The 9,289-nt window shown below is 37.9% G+C and overlaps 1 pseudogene; it reads left to right on the top strand.

The window, feature by feature from the left end:
• The first annotated feature begins 1,750 nt into the window (after window positions 1-1,750).
• LOC102928758 (transcription initiation factor TFIID subunit 9-like) lies at window positions 1,751-2,797 on the top strand (annotated as a pseudogene).
• Window positions 2,798-9,289: the final 6,492 nt, after the last annotated feature.

Here is a 9,289-nt window from a genome sequence, read left to right as displayed (position 1 = left end):
ATTTCTAAGATGGCTCATTTTGGTCTCACAAACAGTTTAAATATAATTGTAGCCACCAAGAAAATAGAAGAAGTCATTAAACATTTTCCCCCAAAAAAGCCTAGGGCCAAATGATTTGAGCACAGAAATTCTACCAGACCTTCAAAGAAGAGCTAATACCAATACTTTTCAGACTATTCTACAAAATAGAAACAGAAGAAATATTTCCAAATTCATTTTATGAGGCCAATCACCCTGATACCAAAACTACATAAAGACTCAGCAAAGAAGGAGAGTTACAGACCAATTTTCCTCATGAACATTGATCCAAATATAGTCAATAAAATTTTCAAAGAACAAATCCAAACATATTAAGAAGATCATCCACCAAGATTAAATAGGTTTCACGCCAGAGATTCAGGAATTGTTCAACATACAAATACCTGTCAACTTAATCCACCATATAAACAAACCAGAAGAAAAGTATCCCATGATCATCTCATTAGATGCTGAAAAAGCCTGTGACAAAATCCAGAAGTTTTAAATGATAAAAGTCTTGGCGAGGCTTTCTGGCTCCTCCCTGGAGAGCTCCGCATCTGGCACGTGAAGCTGAGGCACTGGCGGCTGCCCCGGGAGGGAGGACTATGAAGCTTCCGAACATCCTGCTCACCAGTATACCAGGGGTTGGAAAAACCACACTAGGCAAAGAACTTGCATCAAAATCAGGACTGAAGTACATTAATGTGGGGGATTGCTGCGGGCCGCAGGAATATATCATAAGAACTCAGCTGGTTATGGCAAAGTCACTACCTGGAGGGATCAGGGAATTCCTCCAGAGGAAGCCAAATCCCAAGGAGTTTTTGGTGTTACTTGGCTTGTTATATATCAGCTGTCTTCTGTTATGAAAATCATGTGTGCCTTCATAGTTTTCCCAATTGACTTGTTCCTTAGAAGGGCTAACAGTGTAGACTGATCACTCTCTGGACATACACATTCCAGGTATTTGGAGAACAGCCTCAGGAAAGGCTTTCTCTGGAATCAGATTATCTCTCTCCCTTGGCCACTTTCAAGGACTATAGGAAACACCACCCAGGTGGGCGCCCATTGTTAGTCCCAGGTGGACTAACAATGATAACAGCCTACATGCAAGTCTCCTGACTTAACAGTAAATTCCACAAGGAGACACTGCCTAGGAGAGGTGGATGTTAAGTAATAGCTTTACACAATTTAGCTCGGACCCTCCCTTTATATACCAAGACTTCCAGGAGGCAGAAGGAAGAGAGAAGAGAATGGAAGAACTAGATGGGTAAGAAATTGAGAGGAAGAAACTGAGATGGGGAAGAAGTAGATTGAAGGGCTACAGGAGAGTACTAGAGGAACAAGATGGAAGATGAGAAAGAGCCAGATGGGGAAGAACAAGATGAAGTAGAACGAGAAGAGGAGAGAGGAGACGGGAGAGGAGATGATATGGGAAGGAACAAAATGGATGAGAACCTAGAAGGGGCAGAACTAGATGAAGGAATTAAGATAGAACCTAGAGGGGATCGTAGACAAGTGTAGAGAGAAATCAGGCTACAGATGACCTAAATATGAGAGCAGAATATAAGCTTATAACTGTCACAGAATAATAAAGTATATGGACTAAGGAGTTTCATGTACATAGATTCATTTCTTTTCATCAAAGATTAATTATCAGCTGGTTGTAGATTCTTCCGGAACCCTGGGAGGGGACTATCGAGGGGCTGGACCCTCATAGTCCTTGATAGGGGATTTAGCTCAAGAAGTCTGATCACCGGATATCACGGAGTCTGGCAAGATGGCTTCTCCCAAGAGCATGCTGAAAGACGCACAGATGATGGCACAAATCCTGAAGGATATGGGGATTACAGAATATGAGCCAAGAGTTATAAATCAGATGTTGGAGTTTGCCTTCCGATATGTGACCACAATTCTAGATGATGCTAAAATATATTCAAGCCATGCTAAGAAGGCAACTGTTGATGCAGATGATGTGCAATTGGCCATCCATTGCCGTGCCAACCAGTCGTTCACTTCTCCTCCCCCGAGAGATTTTTTATTAGATATTGCAAGACAAAGAAATCAAACCCCTTTGCCATTGATCAAGCCATATTCAGGTCCTAGATTGCCACCCGATAGATATTGTTTAACTGCCTCAAACTATAGGCTTAAGTCTTTACAAAAAAGGCATCTACTCCTTCAGGAAGAATAACAGTTCCACGGTTAAGTGTTGGTTCATTTTCTAACAGACCAAGTACTCCCACACTAGCCACACCAACTCCACAAACCGTGTCTGTCTGAACGAAAGTAGGCACTCCAATGTCCCTCACAGGACAGAGGTTTACAGTACAAATGCCTGCTTCTCAGTCTGCTGCATGAAAGCTTCAATTCCTGCATGCATTGGCAGTTCAGAATGTTCTGATCAATCCATCATTAATTGGGTCCAAAAACATCCTTATTACCACTAATATGGTATCACAAAATACAGCCAATTAGTCAGCAAATGCCCTGAAAAGAAAGCGTGAAGATGACGATGATGATGATGATGATGATGATGACTATGATAATTTGTAATCTAGCCTGGATGCATGTAACATGTGTACTTGGTCCCGAACCCATTGTACTGAAATGAAACAAGCATGTTGGATGCTCTAAATCTGTATTTTAGAAAATGATATTTAATAAGTACATGTACTATGCTTTTCAATTGAAATGTTCAGTTTTAATAGAACTAGTAATGGTTTTTCATCAACCTTTATGCATAAAAAATAAAATTGTCATTTATCAATTTGAAAAAAAAGTCTTGGACAGATTAGAGATAAAAGGGAGAAACACAAACATAATAAATGCAATATACAGCAAGCCAATTGACAACATCAAATTAAATGGGAAGAAACTTAAAGCAATTCCACTACAGTCAGGGATAAGACAAGGCTGTCCACTCTCTTTACATTTACTCAATATAGTACTTGAAGTTCTATCTAGAGGAATATGACAACTTCAAGAGATCAAGAGGATACATGTAGATGTAACCAGCCATCTTATTAAATAAGAAACACAGAACCAATGTAAAAGAGAAAGCCAAGAGGTCAGAGCTCAGAGCTAAAACCTTACCCTCCCTCCTGTGGTGGTCCTACCTCTCCGAAAGAGACCTACTTCCTGTGTGTTTGTCTTTAGTCTTTCTGTTCTGCCTTCTCATTGGTTGTAAACCCAACACATGGCTGCCTCGTCAATGCCTGTGAGTACAGCTCTCCAGGTCTTAAAGGCATATGTCTCCAATGCTGGCTGTATCCCTGAACACACAGAAATCTACCTAACTCTGTCTACCAAGTGCTGGGATTAAAGGTGTGCGCCACCACCGCCATGCTTTTCCTATGGCTCCAATAGCTCTGACCCCCAGGCAACTTTATTTATTAACATACAATTAAAATTACATTTCAGTACAAATAAATACCACCATAGATACAAATTGCAAAATAAAAATTCAAAAGATATCTATTTACAGAAGGTATGATAGTATACACAAATGACCACAAAAATTCTACCAAGGGACTCCTACAGCTAATAAACACCTTCAGCAAAGTTGATGGATATAAAATTTACTAAAAAAAATAAGGAGTCCTCATATATAAAAAAGATAAATGATCTAAGGAAGAATTCAAGGAAACAACATCCTTCACAATAGCCACAAATAACATAAAATATCTTGGGATAATTCTAACCAAGCAAGTGAAAAACATATATGACAAGAACTTCAAGTCTTTGAAGAAAGAAATTGAAGAAGATATCAAAAGATGGAAAGATCTCCCATGCTCATAGATCAGTAGGATTAACATAGTAAAAAATGACCATCTTACCAAAAGCAATCTACAGATTCAACATTCCCCATATAAAAAAAGCTATCACAATTCTTCAGACTTTGAAATAAAAATAATTAAATTTACATGGAAAAATAAAAAAAGCCAGTATAGCTAAAAAAAAAAAAAAAAAAAAAAAAAAAAAACAAGTCCTGTATAATGAAAGAACTTCTATAGGTGTCTCCATCCCTGATTTCAAGCTGTGCTACAGACCAATAGTAATAAAGACCACATAGTATTAGCATAAAAACAGACAGATTGATCAAAGAAATCTAATCAAATATCCAGAAGTAAATCCACGCAAATATGGACATTTGATTTTTGACAAAGAAGCCAAAATTATACAATGGAAAAAGAAAGCATCTTCAACAAATGGTGCTAGTCTAACTGAATGTCTGCATGTAGAAGAATGCAAATAGATGCTACACAAAATTCAAATCCTATTAGATCAAAGACCTCAACATAAAACCAGATACACTAAATCTGATAGAAGAAAAAGTGGGAACAACCTTGAGAAAATTGGCATAGGTGACAACTTCCTGAACAAAACATCAATCACACAGGCACTAAGATTGACAATTAACAAATGTGACCTTATTAAACTGAAAAGATTCTATAAGGCAAAGGACACTGTCAAAAGAACAAAATGACAGCCCACATATTGAGAAAAACATCTTCACCCAAACCCACATCTGACAGAGGGCTAATGTCCCCCTACATATTGAGAAAAGCATCTTCAACCAAAACCACATCTGACAGGGAGCTAACGTCCAAAACACATAAAGAACTCAAGAAACCAGATACCAAAAACTCAAATAAGTAATTAAAAAATGGAGTACAGATTTAAACAGAATTTTCAACAGAGAAATCTCAAATGGGCTGAGAAACAGTTAAAGTGTTCAACATCCTTAGCCATCAGGGAAATACTAATCAAAATGATTCTGAGATATGTTTATTCATTTTATGTACCAATCACAGATCCCCTCTCCTTCCTCCCGCCCCACCCCACAGTCTCCCCACCCCATTCCATGCCCCATTCCCTTGATCTCCTTTTGTTATCTTATTCCTCTAGCTAGAACTTCGAATATAATATTGAGTAGATATGGGGAGAGGAGACAGCCTTGTCTTGTTCCTGATTTTAATGGAATCAATTTGAGTTTCTTTCCATTTAATTTGATGTTGGCTGTCAAGTTGCTATAAATTGCTTTTATCACGTTTAGGTATGTTCCTTGTATTCCTGATCTCTCTAAGACCTTTATCACAAAGGGGTTTTAGATTTTTGTCAAAGGCTTTTTCAGCATCTGAGATGATCTTATGTTTTTTTTTTTCTTTCAGTTTGTTTATATGATGGATTACATTGACAGATTTTTGTATGTTGACCCATCCTTGCATCTCTGGGATGAAGCCTGCTTGATCATGGTGGATAAGTTTTTTTTTATGTGTTTTTGGATTCAGTTTGCCAGTATTTTATTGAATATATTTTTTACTAATAAATTTTTTATTCAATTTACATACCAAAGATCCCCTTCTTCCATCCTCTTCTCCCTCCAGCCTCCCCCTCCCAAACCACCCCCATTCCCTCCTACAAGAAAGTAAGGCCTCCCACAGGAAGGTAAATTTAAAAGAGACAGATCCAAGGCCCTCCCCCTGCCTCAAGGCTGTGTGAGGTTTCCCATCATAGAAGAGGGCTCCAAAAGACCTGCTCATGCACCAGGGATGGATTCTGATACTACTGGCAGGGGGCCCCTTAAACAGATCGTGCTACACAACTGTCTTGCTATGCAGAGGGCCTAGTTTACTCCATAGCTATTGATCTAAAGTTTGTGAGTTCCCACTAGTTTGGTTTAGTTGCCTCTGTAGGATTTCCCATTATGATCTCAATGCCCCTTGCTTATATAATCTCTCTTCCCTCTTTTTGACTGGACTCCCAGAACTTGGACTGGTGTTTGGCTGTGGATCTCTGTATCTGCTTTCATCATTACTGGAGAAAGGCTCTGTGCTGACAGTTAGGGTGTTCATCCTTGCATCTGTGGTTTGAAGCCTACTTGATCATGGTGACTACGTTTTTTGATGTATTCTTGGATTCTATTTGCCAGTATTTTATTGAATATTTTTACATCAGTGTTTATGAGGGAGATTGGTCTGCAATTCTCTTTCTTTGTTGCATTTTTGTGTTCTTTGGATATCAAGGTAACTTTAGCCTCATTAAAAAGTTTTGGCAATGTTCCTTCTGTTTCTATTGTGTGGAACAATTTGAAGAGTATTGTATTATCTCTTCTTTGAAATTCTGGTTGAATTCTGTGCTGAAACTGACTATCTGGCCAGGGGTTTCTTTTTTTCCGGCAAAGGGGAGGCAGGTATTTCTAATGACTGTTTCTATTTTCATAGGAGTTATAGGTCTACTTAAATTGTTTTTCTGGTCTTGATTTGATTTTTGTATGTGGTATCTATCCAGAAAATTGTTCATTTCTTTTTGATTTTCCAATTTTGTTGAATACAGGTTTTTGAAGTCTGACCTAATGATTCTCTGTATTTCTACATGTTCTGTTGTCATGTCTTCCTTTTTATTTTTGATTTTGTTAACTTGAATAGGGTTTTGTCTATCTTGTTGATTTTCCCAAAGAACAACTCTTTGTTTCATTTGTTCTTAGTATCGTTCTTTTTGTTTCTATTTTAATGATGCCAGCCCTCAATTTGATTATTTCCTGGCATCTATTCCTCCTGGGTGAGTTTGCTTCTTTTTGTTCTAGGGCATTCAGGTGTGCTGTTAAGTCACCAGTGTGAGATTTCTCCAACTTCTTTATGTATGCATTTTGTGCTATGAATTTTCTTCTTAGAACTGCTTTTATAGTGCTCTATAAGTTTGAGTTTGTTGTCCATTCATTTTCATTGAATTCTAGGACATCTTTAATTTCTTTCTTTATTTCTTCCTTGACCCATTGGTGATTCAGTTGAGCTTTATTCAGTTTCCATGAGATTGTAGACTTTCTGTAATTTTTGTTGCTCTTGAAATCTAACTTTAAGCCATGGTGGTCTGATAAAATACATGAGATTATTCCAATTTTTTTTTATATGTTAAGACTTCCTTTGTGACTGAGTATGTGCTCAATTTTAGAGACAGTTCCATGAGGTGCTGAAAAGAAGGTATATTCTTTTGTGTTAGGGTGGAAAGTTCTGTAGATATCTATTAAGTCCATTTCAATCATAATATCTCTTAGATCCCTTATTTCTCTGTTAAGTTTCTGTCTAGCAGAACTGTCCATTGGTGAGAGTGGGGTATTAAAGTCTCCCACTATTATTGTGTGGGGTTTTATGTTCAATTTAACTTTTAGTATTATTTCTTTCACATCTGTGTATGCCCTTATATTTGGGGCATAAATACTCAGAATTGAGACTTCATCTTGGTGGATTTTTTCCTGAGATGTAATGTCCTTCTCAATCTCTTCTAATTAATTTTAGTTTGAAGTCTATTTTGTTAGATATTAGGATAGCTACACAAGCTTTCTTCTTATGTCCATTTGATTAGAATGTCTTTCCCCACCCTTTTACTCTGAGGTAGTGTCTGACTTTGAAGTTGAGGTGTGTTTCTTGTATGCAGAAGGAGAATGGATCCTGTTTTCATATCCATTCTGTTAGCTTGTGTCTTTTTATGGACTAATTGAATCCATTGATATTAAAGGATATTAATGACCAGTGATTGTTAATTCTTATTATTTTTTGGTGGTAGTGTGTGTATATTTCTCTTCTTTGGGATTTGCTAGTATGGCATTGTCAATTGCCTGTGTTTTGGTGGGTGCATCTAACTTTCTTAGGTTGGAGTTTCCCTTCTACTGCTTTCTGTAGGGCTGGATTTATGAATAGATATTATTTAAATTTGGTTTTGTCTTGGAATATATTGTGCATTCTGTCTATGGTGATTGAAAGTTTTGCTGGGTATTGTAGTCTCGGGTCTAATCCATGGTCTCTTAGTGTCTGCATTATGTCTGTCCATGGCTTTCAGAGTCTCCATTGAGAATCTGATTATTCTGATGGGTCTGTCTTTGTAAGTCACTTGGCATTTTTCTTTTGCTGCTCTTAGTATTCTTTCCTTATTCTGTATGTTTAGTGGTTTGATTATTGTTTGGTGAGGGGACATTTTTGAGGGTTCTAGCCCATTTGGTGCTCTGTAAGCTTTTTGTATCTTCACAGCTATTTCCTTCCCTAAGTTAGAAAAGTTTTCTTCTATGTTTTGTTGAGTATATTTTCTGTGCCTTTGAGTTGATATTCTTCTCCTTCTTCTATCCTCAATTTTCTTAGATTTTGCCTTTTCATGATGTTCCAGATTTCCTGGACATTTTGTGTATGACTTTTTTGGCTTTAGTGTTTTCTTTGAGTGTCAAATCCATTTCCTCTATTGTATCCTCCATGCCAGAGATTCTCTCTTCCCTCTCTTGTATTCTGTTGGTTATGCTTGCATCTGTAGTTCCTGTTTGTTTACCCAGATTTTTCTATTTCCAGAATTTCCTCAGTTTGTGTCTTCTTGATTGCTTCTATTTCAATTTGCATGTCTTGAATTGTTTCTTTTTCCTCTTTAATTGCTTTTCCTTGGTTTTCTTGGCTTTCGTTTTGGAATTTACTGGTTTCCAATTTTTTGTTTGGTTTTTCTTCAATTTCTTTAAGGGAGTTTATCATTTCTTCTTTAACATCATCTATCATTTTTTTCATTTCTTCTTTAACATCCTCTATCATCTTTTTCATTTCTTTTTTAACATTGTCTATCATCTTCATAAAGTCATTTTTAAGGTTGCTTTCTTCTGCTTCTATGTTGTGATGTTCAGGTCTTGCTGTTGCAGAACCACTAGGTTCTGATGCTACCATATTGTTCTGTATGTTGTTATATGTATTTTTACATTGGGTTCTATGCATCTCTTTCTCCAGCAGGTACAAGAAGTGTTTTTCTCAGAGAGCTGCTCTTGGTCAAATCTGTGCTTGTTGTGTCTGTTCTCAGGGAATGACTCTTGGTCCAATTGGAGTTCTTGTTCTAATTGGAGACTGTAGATTCTATTTCTCAGGAAGCCTCTCTTAGTCCAATCAGATCTGGCAGATTCTGTGTCTCAAGGAGCCACTGAGGTCACAGGGGGATTGGTGGGTTTGAGGGTGGGTCTTGTAGATTCTAATGGGGGTGTTGGTAGAGAGGCATACCCAAAGGTCTTCCCTGCTGGCCTGCAAATGTGGCAGTGATGGGTAGAGGTATGGGGGCACAGATTATGCCCCAGGGTCTAAGTTCTAGAGGCCAGGCTCTCTGGGTGGGAGAAAAGTCACTCATCTCTTGGTCCAATCAGAGCTGGTGGGTTCTGTGTTTCTGGGAGCCACTGAGTTCCCAAGGGGATGAGTGTGATTTGGATAGGGAATGGGTCTTATAGACTGCAGGGTCCTATTGGGGGAATTGGTGGGGA

This window comes from Peromyscus maniculatus, chromosome 19, assembly GCF_049852395.1.
Source record: "Peromyscus maniculatus bairdii isolate BWxNUB_F1_BW_parent chromosome 19, HU_Pman_BW_mat_3.1, whole genome shotgun sequence".
NCBI classification, from domain to species: Eukaryota; Metazoa; Chordata; class Mammalia; order Rodentia; family Cricetidae; genus Peromyscus; species Peromyscus maniculatus.
Note: the sequence above shows the minus strand (reverse complement) of the source record. Positions and strands in the feature narration are given on the sequence as shown.